The following is an 11,099-nucleotide window of genomic DNA, read 5'->3' as shown; positions in this document are numbered from 1 at the left end:
GACCATCGTCCAATATGAGCCATGTTACAAAATTTTCGTCGCGTTTCTTTATTCCCAGGCAGCTTGTTGTTCCACAAAAGATTTCTCTTCTTTTCGAAGAGTTCTTCCGCAAATGCTGTAGTTTTTCCTGTCATTGTGTTCAACAGGAACGATCCGTTCACAGAATTCTGATAAAATTTGAATGGAAACTTGACTTTGTCCATCTCAGTAAGACAGACCCAAATACCTCATGCCCTTCTGGTTGAGATCTCATTTTCCCCGAAAGTGAACACCAAGGGTATTTCTTCAATTTTAGGATCCTTGATAAATTTATGACTGTTTATATCAGGTCTCCTCAGCTTGATAAAATGAAAGGGTTCGTGTGATCCTTTCACTGTTGGTTCTGGAGCTGCACTGAAAAAATATAACTCAAGCACATCTCCTCTGGTCAAATGATCATTATTTGCCCATGTTTCTTGGACTGCTTCCTGAATCCATTTTGGTAACTGTGATATCTCCAGAAAGCTTGGTGACGTTGTATAAACTGAGGCCAAAGCCCCAAATTCATACCAGAGTTTTACATCTTTAGGATTGACATTGTTTTTTAGCCAAACCCTTGGATATATTCCTGCAACATCAACCCTGCAAGTGTTCGGGTTGATTTCATTCCTTGTATTCAATTTCTCCCACTTCTGTTGATAAACCTGGAATGGAGAAATAATAGATGGATTAGTATCAATCTTAGATTTGCCCTTGTCAGTGTTGGGCCTAAGATTGATCTCTTCCTCTTTTACCCCAGAGGCGGAGGGTTGACTTGATGAGTTATCCTCATCAATTGTTGCTTCATCCAGATCATCAAAGGCTGATGATAGATTAGCTCTTGTTTCATGAGTTTTAGATTCCTCAACATCTTGTTTCACAACAGGTGGTTGTATTTCTTGTTCTTGTAAAACCAATGGTTTTAGTATATCTTGTTTATGAGAAACCAATGATTTCTCTATAGCCTTCACAATTGGCCCTTGAATAGCAGCCCATAGTTGTGTTTGAGCTTGCATACATCCTGTAATTCGATTAGAAACTTTGATCCGATCAGCTTGTTGTAACCTGCCGGCCATTTCAGCATTAATGGCTAACTGGTTGAACTCGTTTTGAAGCAACCCAAGGTGTTCCCTGAGATACCTCTGCATTTTCAGGATGGAATCCACGTCACTGCCTTCCATCTCTTGTTAAAAAATCTGCAAGAATATTTTCATGAGATTTAATAATAACAATATCAAAAATATAATTTTGACATAATGCTTGCCATCTTAATAACCTAGCTTTCTCAGGTTTAGATTCAATCTTATTCTTTAGGAAAGCTTTTACTTGAGTGTTATCAACCTTCAGAGTGAATTTTTTAGCAAGTAAAAATAATGGCCATTTTTCAAAAGCCCTTTTAACCGCATAAAATTCCTTCTCGTTGATATGTCATCTAATGGCCTCAGATTCTGAAAAAAGACCGCTACAGTAACTGCATGGTATTTCCCCATCTGGAGTGATTTTGGTAAGGACTGCCGCCCACCAATCGTCGCTGGCATCCGTAAATAATACCAGATCATCTTCATCTACGAGTATAGCCATTTTTGGGAGATTCTTACATATCTCTTTTAATTGGTTTACCCTTTTAGTATGGTCATCGGTCCATATAAACCTAGCATCCTTTTTTAACAAAGGACTGAACACCTTTCTGTACATTGCTAGATTGTTAATGAACATCACTGCAAAATTAACTACTCCAAGAAAACTCTGGAGTTGTTTTACATCTTTGAGTTTATCTGGAAAATTCTTTACCTTTTCCACAATATGGGGTTGTAGAATTATTCCAGTTTCATCAATCTCAATACCGAGAAATTCAATTTTCCTTGTTGCTATGACTGCTTTCTTTTCAGATAACACAAGTCCTTCTTGTTTACAAATTTTAGAGAAAATCTCTAAGTGTTTAACGTGTTCGTCTATATTTTTTGATGCTATAAAAATATCATCAATATAAACAAACATAAAGTTGAAATAATCTTTAAAAAGGTTATCCATCTTTCTTTGAAATATCTGGGGTGCATTAGCCAATCCCATAGGCATAACTTCCCAAATATAGTGTCCTTGTGGAGTAGAGAAGGCTGTGAATTTTTTACTGCCTTCTTCCATTCTTATCTGGTAGAATCCAGATTTACAATCAAATTTTGAGAACACTCTAGCATTTCGTACACAACTAATTAGATGTTCTCTACTAGGTATGAAGTACCCGTCAAACTCCAGGATTTTATTAATACCTTGGTAGTTAATAACTAACCTGGGTTTCCCTCTTTTTATTTCACCATGATTTCTGACCAGAAAACCTGGGCTACTATATGGTGAAACTCCTTCTTTGATTAGACCAAGGTCCAAATGTTCCTTGATAATCATTCTCATATCCCTTTGATCTGTTATGTTCATCGGGATAGGCTTATATCTGACGAATTCATACTCTTTGCCTTCCTTTAGAGTAAGACTGGTTTTGAGTTGATTTCTATCCCACTATGCCAAAGGATGCTCATTATAACTTTCTTTGAGCCTCTTTTTGACATCTTCAAGGGATATCTTATTTTCTAACTCTATATCTCTATGATTTAGAGTTACCTTGAGAAGCTCCATATCCTCTGTTTGGAGTTCTTGTTCTGTTGTTATTTTCAACATGGTTTCTCCAAACCTTCTTGGATCTTTCATTTTTGGGTGAAAAAGTTGTCCCTTATTACCACGCTGGCTGCGAAATATTATCGGCAATTGTCGATAAAAAGCAACTTTGAGTCTTTGAACGATAATTTTATGATCACAAATTGTAGTGAACATAAGTCTTCTTGACTCATTGTCTTGTGTGTACTTCTTAAATATTTGTAAGAAGTTATTTCCTAACAGGTATCAGCTCCTGTATCATGGAAATAGATTGGTGGTGTCTTTACCTTGTACCAAGGTGTCTAACCTGCTCCTCCTATAAGGATCTCTGCTTGTTTTATTCCTTTGCAAAGAATTAAAATTCTTCGAGAGAAATCTCGTCCAGCAATTTTTGGCAAATCTTCTTCACATTTTTCAGGGAAGACCCCTCTTTTTGCTGTACAAATTCCTGCTCCCGAATCAATATAAGCTGCAAAGTATTCAGCCTTATATTGTTCATACAACATCCCTATCGGAATGTATATGGAGAAAGGACTTGTTGTCATTTTTTAAAGGGATTACTAAATGGCCCTGCCATTTTTAACAGACTGTGTTGTAACTCAGTAATCCGATTAAGACTATTCACCTTTAGTCTTCCTAAGGCTTCAGAAGGTAGAGTATTGTTACTCCTTTCTACCTCTTCAATGCGATCTAGTAAATCATGTTCATGACTTACTAATTTCAACAGCTGCTTCTTCCTCTGTTTGTAAACAGAGTTCTCGAATCTGATTAAGGGATTGTCCCTTATCCAATTCTCTTGGTTTTCCATCTCGTAGAATTCTTATTGAATCCTCCAAGTCTTTTCTTCTGCCATGAATTCTATTCCTTTTTCAAGGCGTTTTTATGGTTTATGGTCTTCCAGAAACTCTAGGCCAAGAATGAGCTGATCCACTTCTTTTCCTGGAATTCCACATATTTGAACTTCCAATTCTCCAATATTTATCAATCCTTGGTAAGTTCCTTTTTCATTTTGTTCCAAATAGTAAATCGAGTTACAAGGGAACTGGTTCCGATGACTTGTAATATCGAATACTATTTTCACTTCTTTCCATCCTTCTGGAGATCTAAGTTTTCCTATTATAGAAAATTCTTTTTCTTCTGGTGGAATTTCTTGAATAGGAGATTTGTCCCATCTCCTACTTGTCATTCGGTTTCCTTGAAAAGATAACCTTCGAGGTTCTATTTTAAGGTCTCTGTATAGAACCGGTCTGTCTTGAATTTGAATGTCTGTTTCCTGAATTAAAGGAAACTCGATTCTTTCTGGGTATATTGCATGAGAAACTTTCCCAAAGATATCTGAAATTTCAATGAACTCATTTCTAATAAATAATTCAGAATGATGAGTATTAGAAAGAGCATATGAAATTTGATATGTAATAGAATATGGTCTATTACCTTCCTTCATTAGTCTCTTTTCCTTGAAGTTTTGATGCAACGTCAAGGCTCGACTAAAGTCCCTGTCAGCTAAATTGTAGGCTATTCTTGGATAGATAACTCCTACAATTTTTTCTGCACAAAGATTTCCTGAGATAGTACCCAGGACAGCATCTTTAATATTTCTCATTCTTTTATCGCATACTACGATATCTATGGGTGAATCTATTCCTTTTTTAAAAGTTGCCTTGATCATTATTTGGATTGCTCCAATATGAATCCAAGACATCGTCCTTGCTACCTCACCTTTCAACTTTTGCAATTCCTCTCTTATTTCTTCAAAAGGAATTAACTGCATCTCTATTTGATTACTTGTTAACTCCATGGGGATTGCCATTTCCCTTCTGGATACTTTGTAAATCAAATTATGTCTTCTTTGTCTAAGCCCTAGGTTGCCTAAGACTCTTTCTACTTGTCCTGCCAAAAATCCCTGGTACTTTTGTAACGTTGAATTTTCTCTCATAATCTTTTGGACCATATTATGAGATATCGTGGTTTGGCTAAAGAATCCAACCAAACTTTCATGTGTTTCATGCCGAAACACTTCTTCTTTATTCTGATTCTGATTCTGATCCATCCTCAGAATCTTCTTGACTAAACAATATCTCTTCTTCGTATATGCTTTCATCTGAGGGGATATCCTCAAATTGATATACTTGGACTAGATCTTGAAAGAAGACCGCATCATCCATATCTGGTGTTGTTTCAAAGAGTTTAACTCCTTTTTTCTTGTTTTCTGGACAATTTGTAGATATATGTCCTCTTGCTCCACATGTCCAGCAGTTGCAATCCTTGAAACTTTCACTTGCTCTTGTATGAGTTCTTCTGAAAGTTCTTCTTGATGGTGTTCTTCCCCTGCTTTGTGATGAGCTTGTTACTGGGAATGTTCTTGTAGGTCCACTTTTTCTTCCTGACCTATAAGATTTGGCCTTTTGTTTGGACCAAAATGTTTTTGGTTTCCAAGAACTTCTCATTCTTTTATTGTAGGGATTACTTCTGAATTTCTTTCTTTTAAATCTGTGTGATCTGTTTCCAATGATCGTTGGAAGATCATTATCTTTACAACATAAAGGTGTACGTTTATTTATATCCCTTATTTTCTTGTAGTTCTTCTGTAATGCTGCCATATGGCACCATTCTGCCAATTTTCCTTTCAAAAAGGACGCGCGTCTTGCCAAAGTGTCAAGATGACCTGGAACGTATTCTTTAATCAGCATTTCTCTACAGGGACTTGGCATTTTTGCGAAAAATAGCTGAATAGCTACATTTTCCTCGACTCCTGAATTCCATCTGTATTTAGTGAATAACATAATGTATTCATCAACTAAACAGATATCATGTAACTCGAGGCTATACAGAGCTTGAGTATATCTTCTCTTTTTCTCTGTATCTTGATTGTTGAAATAGTCTACCCCTATGAATTGTGCTTTAAATAGGGTGGCCATTCTTTCTCCAATTTCGCTGAGGGATTCTCCTGCTAAGATTGATTCCTTCGTATCTGGCATAGTCATCTCCCAAGCAATCTTGACAGATCCCATTAGACTCATTTCTAGAAGTTTAATGAATCCTTCTTTATTGAGATCTAATGTCCCGGCTGCAATTCTCATAGCTGACGTCCAATCATCTATAAGATCTTCTCTGTTTTTGAAGTCCAAAACATCAAGGTTTAACATAACCCCGTAAGGATGTATTGGATCTAAAACAGTTTTTCCGTAAGGAGTTTGATGGAGTGAGATTTTACTCCTTCTTGATCTGGTTCCTGCTGGATGTGAATTTTCTCCAACCTGAAACTCACTATGTGGTTCTTCTGTTTTAACCGCATATCTTGGGGGATTTCCTATGGGTTGTTCACCCTCAGGGGAGTTCATTTTTAGATCTACTACTTTGAGATTCGCAAAAGAATCCACGAGATCTTGTAGATCCTCGAGATTTAATCTCTCTAAAGTAGTCATCAGATAGAGTTTTTCTCTGATACTGCTTTTATAAGATTAATCATCCTTTCATCATCAGTTAAAGGTTTTTGAACCATTTTGGTTTTACCTTTCTGATGTAACAACGGTTCGGTACCAAATGAGAGTGGTAACCTTCCTCCTGTATTTCCTTTTCTAGAACCTGAAGTTTGTTCTAGATTTGTGATTTTAGTTTGAAGATCCTTTAGGGTTACAAGAATTTCTTCTTGTTTCTTAAGGATTCCTTCAATCTGCCGAGGTATTTCATACAACTGATTGCTGTAATATTGTACCGTCTTTTGAATTTCTCTAAGATCTCCAGAGAGTTTAGAGGAATCTGGAGTAATTTCTAAAAATTGAGAGTTAGAAATCATCTTTCTGTCGTAAGTAATCTATTGTGAACAGATTAACTTGTTTATAGGATTTCATATAAATAAAATCCTCTTGATTCAAACCTTCATTTGAAGTCATCTTTTGTAAAAATCTTCTCCTCAACCAAGAAAAGTATGAGTTAACGAATAATATTAAGTCTGAATATTTAACCTAAAGCTCTGATACCATTTTTTGCACATAATTCTTTGTTCCAAAATAAGCATTAAAACATGAGATATAAGCACAGAGATCTTTAGATATAAGTATAAAACCTTCAGATCTAAGCACAAAACAACCCATATTGAGTACAAGAATTAAATATTAAAATAATCAAGTTTTGTGGTCCTTAGGGAGTGCAAAGAAAGAATCTTTAAGGGAGGGAGTTGGGAGAAAGAAAGGTTTGGGTTTGGGGATTTATTCATAATTGACTCTTTTTTTAAATTATTATATGTATTATTAGTGAAATTAAAAAAATATAAACCATACAATTTATTCATGAAATAACAACTTGGAATCTTCACCGTGTTAATATACGCCACAAATCTATACTAATAATCTTGAGGGAAAAAAAATTAGTTGATTAACATACTAGCTCTTGACAAGATTGTATAGTTAAAAACATAGTACTATATTCTATTTATTTGAGGTCGAATAAATACACTATATTTATTGCGGAGCGTTGGAGAAATTTAAATGTATGTTAAAAATACTAGTATTCTATCGCACACGTTGCGTGCTTATGTCGTTGAATAATTTTATTTATTTAATATTAGTTATTTTCGAATTATTAGTTTCTTTTCATATTTTTATTGAGTAGTTTTCTAATAAGATGTTTCACGGATCTGTATTTGTGAGACGGTCGACTCGTACATAACTACAATAAAAATAAATAGTTTTTACATGAATGATGTTTTTTTTGTTAAGGCGAATATGATGTTCGGCTCATAAAATTGATCCATTGCCTTGGATTTTTTTTTTAAACATGAGTAATATACTTCTCTGAAAGTTTAAAATATATATAAAGTTGTAATTGAATTTAAAATTATACAATGAGGTTATAATTGTAATTCTAAAATTAATCAAATCAATTAAAAATAATTAAGACAGAGACATCTAATTAATAAGATAAAAATATAATGCATTAATAATTGAAAATGATATTTAAGTAGTGTTTGTAATCTTTAAAAATAAATTATTATTGTTAAGAAAAAAATTTAATAATCACTTATTTTTAGAGGTTGCAAACACTATCTTAATTTACAAACCATTTTCAAAAATTACAAATTATAACTAAATTACAAGGGTTTAGCCTCAATTATTATTATTTTTTCCTGTATAATATTTTGTTTTTTGAGATCTTATATATATATATATATATATATATATATATATATATATATATATATATATATATATATATATATATCCCTATATATAAATTGGTCTTAATTAATTTATTAATTAATTATGACATGAAGTAAAAAAGGCATATACATAATACATTGATATTCATAAAGACGATACTATCCTTTGACTGGCAGGTAATATTACAGAGGGCAGGTGTGTCTAATTCCATGTGAACTAGCACATGAAGAACTACCCATTCAATGTCTCGCATTTCGCCATCTTCCACCACACACGCGCTTGCACGTGTGTATCAAAATAATAATAATAATAATAATGTTAATGGTAGATCCAATATCATGTATCTCGATATTTTTATTAATTATATTGTGAAGTTTTGCTATTATATTGCAAAATCTTTATTGGATGAATTTATCTTGATAATCCTGTAAATGCAATGTTAATTACGATGAACTTGAAATACACCGAAGATAAATATCATTTCAAATCATCAATCCAAATCAAATCGTTTCATCTAATCAAAATCTTAAGTAATTTAAGGAAGTGTTTGCAATCACTAAAAAAAAGTGATTGTTAGCTTTTGGCTTAAAAAAATCATTTTTGTTTGTTTCTTAAACCTAGATTATGTGTTAGCTTATGCTTAACTTAATTGAAATCCAAAAGCTAGTCATGTGCTGATTATGATTCTCCAAAAATGATTCTAATAAGAAGGTCATTGCTAAAATCACTCTAATCACTTATTTATCAAACACTACCCAACTTTGATTTTTAGATTTTCACATTTGTTTCCAAACACTACCCACTTTTGATTTTTCTTAACTTTTTTATAATCTATAAATTAATCACTTCTACAAAATCACAATCTATTGCAAACACTCCCTAAATTATGAGCGACTGTCCTTAGCCGCATACAAATTTGTCATAGCGTTGTGTGATACTGTATGTATATGCTACATAACGGATAATTGATGAGATGTTAGTATAAGAGTAGTGTCTTCACACTATATCCGATGGTCCAATTTTAATTTGGTTATGTAGGGTTCATATATTTTTAAGGACTGTATATGTCCAAATCAATTTGATTTGGATTTTACATTAAAGTACTGATCTAATGTTAGCACATATTTAGCCATATATAGATGTATATTAGTGTATGTTAATTGGATTCTTTTAAATTTATTTGTGTAGTGCTTGGATTGATGAACTTGTGCACAAACTTTAATTAGATAATAATAAGATATACCAAATAAAAATAGACCAGTATTCACAACGAAATAGTTGAATGGCCTGCTATCTCGTCATTCATTGAATATTCTTTTTTCTATACCATGTGATTTGTAAAAAAAAAAAAAGATTTTTTATTTCAAAATGAAACTTATCAATTTTAAAAAATGATATAATCAAATTATGAAATTAAAAGATAGAAAATAATAGATGTGATAGGAAGATAATTGTTATATGTTAGTAAATATAACATAGTAAAATCATGTTTAGTTTGACAAGATGAAGAGTATTTAGGCAAACCCAAAATTATACCTAGGGGTGATTTTTTGGTATACCTTACTACAAATATTGGTATGAAAAAAATTCATACCGATACCGATAGTAAAATTTCGAAACTTTGGTACGAAAAAAATCCATATTGATATCGTATAGATACCGAAAAAAAATTCGTTATACCAAAAAAATGTCTATATATCGAAAAAATTTCGATACGGTATGCCAAAATTCCGATATTTCGGTACGGTATGCCAGCCCTAATTATATCATTACATTTTTCTACTAGTTTAGGGTCCAATGTATTATTAATAGTAATATATAGGTATAATATATATTTATTGCAAAAAAAGGTATAATATATATATATATATGATATAAAAAGTAAATGGTTTAGAGATGCACACTAATTTATCGCAAAAGTTTGATTTGTTTTTTGATAGATATATGATCTCCTTGAAAAAAAAGGATAATGTATGGTAAAAATCATATATTTTGACACTAAAAATTTACGATATTTCAATTTTCATCCCATAACAAAAAGTTTTTGGCTCGAATTGGAACCATATAATGAAACACAAACGTGTGGAAATCATGAAAAAAGCAAAATAACAAAGAGGATCATTCGAGAGGTCCAATTTGTGTTTATGGTCGTTGTCTTCTTAAATTTGCACCTACCAACATCATACACATATATACACCTAACGCCTCAAGCACCGTGAATATAATATAAATATATACATAATTATATATTATTTGTGTGTGCATTTATTTTAATCTAATGAATTTTAATATAAGCAAAGAGAGCAAATGAATTGCTTTCTATGTTATGCATCATCAATAATGTCAACATCTCGATATGGTGTGATTGCTTAAACATTGGGTTTGATATCAATGAGCTGAATACATACATATATATATATATATACAAAACTTGAAAGTGACATTCTTCCTGTTTTTTTAGCCTCTTATTTATTTTTCTTTTCTTTTAGCATGAAATTAATCTAAACTAAAAAAAAAACTAAAAAAATTATTAAAAGTTAAGAAAAATTAATTTCAATTTTTTTTAAAAAAAATGCTTATAAAAAAAATTGACTTAGACACGTACTCAAAAAGTATTCACAGATCAATATATATTAATTTTTCTTAACTTTTAATAATTTTTTTAGTTTTTTTTTTAGTTTAGATTAATTTCATGCTAAAAGAAAAGAAAAATAAATAAGAGGCTAAAAAAACAGGAAGAATGTCACTTTCAAGATTCCAAAAATTACAACATCCTCTCTGTATGTTTTAAAGTGACAATTGTATATGCACTAGAATATAATTAATCGCACAATTTTTCTTTATATCTAATCTAATATATATTACACAACCGATTATTTGTAGTTCCCATGACACAAAATTTCATATTTGGGACGAAGTTTCGAGTTTGAGGATCGATTATAATAAGTTATTCTCTCAACTTAATATATATAAAAAGCGCAAGTTGATGATTTATCCAACTCTCCACAGAAAGAGAATAAAAAACTGAAAAATTTGTTTTATGGTCTTATACGTTTGTTTGTCACTCCAATTTTGGCATTCTATGTTTTTAAATTTTAGTTTTAGTTCGTTATATATTTTTTTGAGTAATTTTAGTCATTTTATCGAGTTAATGTTGATATGAAACTTATGCAGTGCTGGTGTCTATAATGTCACATTAGCACTCCCGTATCCGAGTGAGAAATGACTAAAACAACCGAAAATAAAAAAATCACATGATTAAAATTGAAATTTGAT

The sequence above is a fragment of the Henckelia pumila genome, chromosome 3 (assembly GCF_033568475.1).
Source record: "Henckelia pumila isolate YLH828 chromosome 3, ASM3356847v2, whole genome shotgun sequence".
Taxonomy (NCBI): Eukaryota; Viridiplantae; Streptophyta; class Magnoliopsida; order Lamiales; family Gesneriaceae; genus Henckelia; species Henckelia pumila.
Note: the sequence above shows the minus strand (reverse complement) of the source record.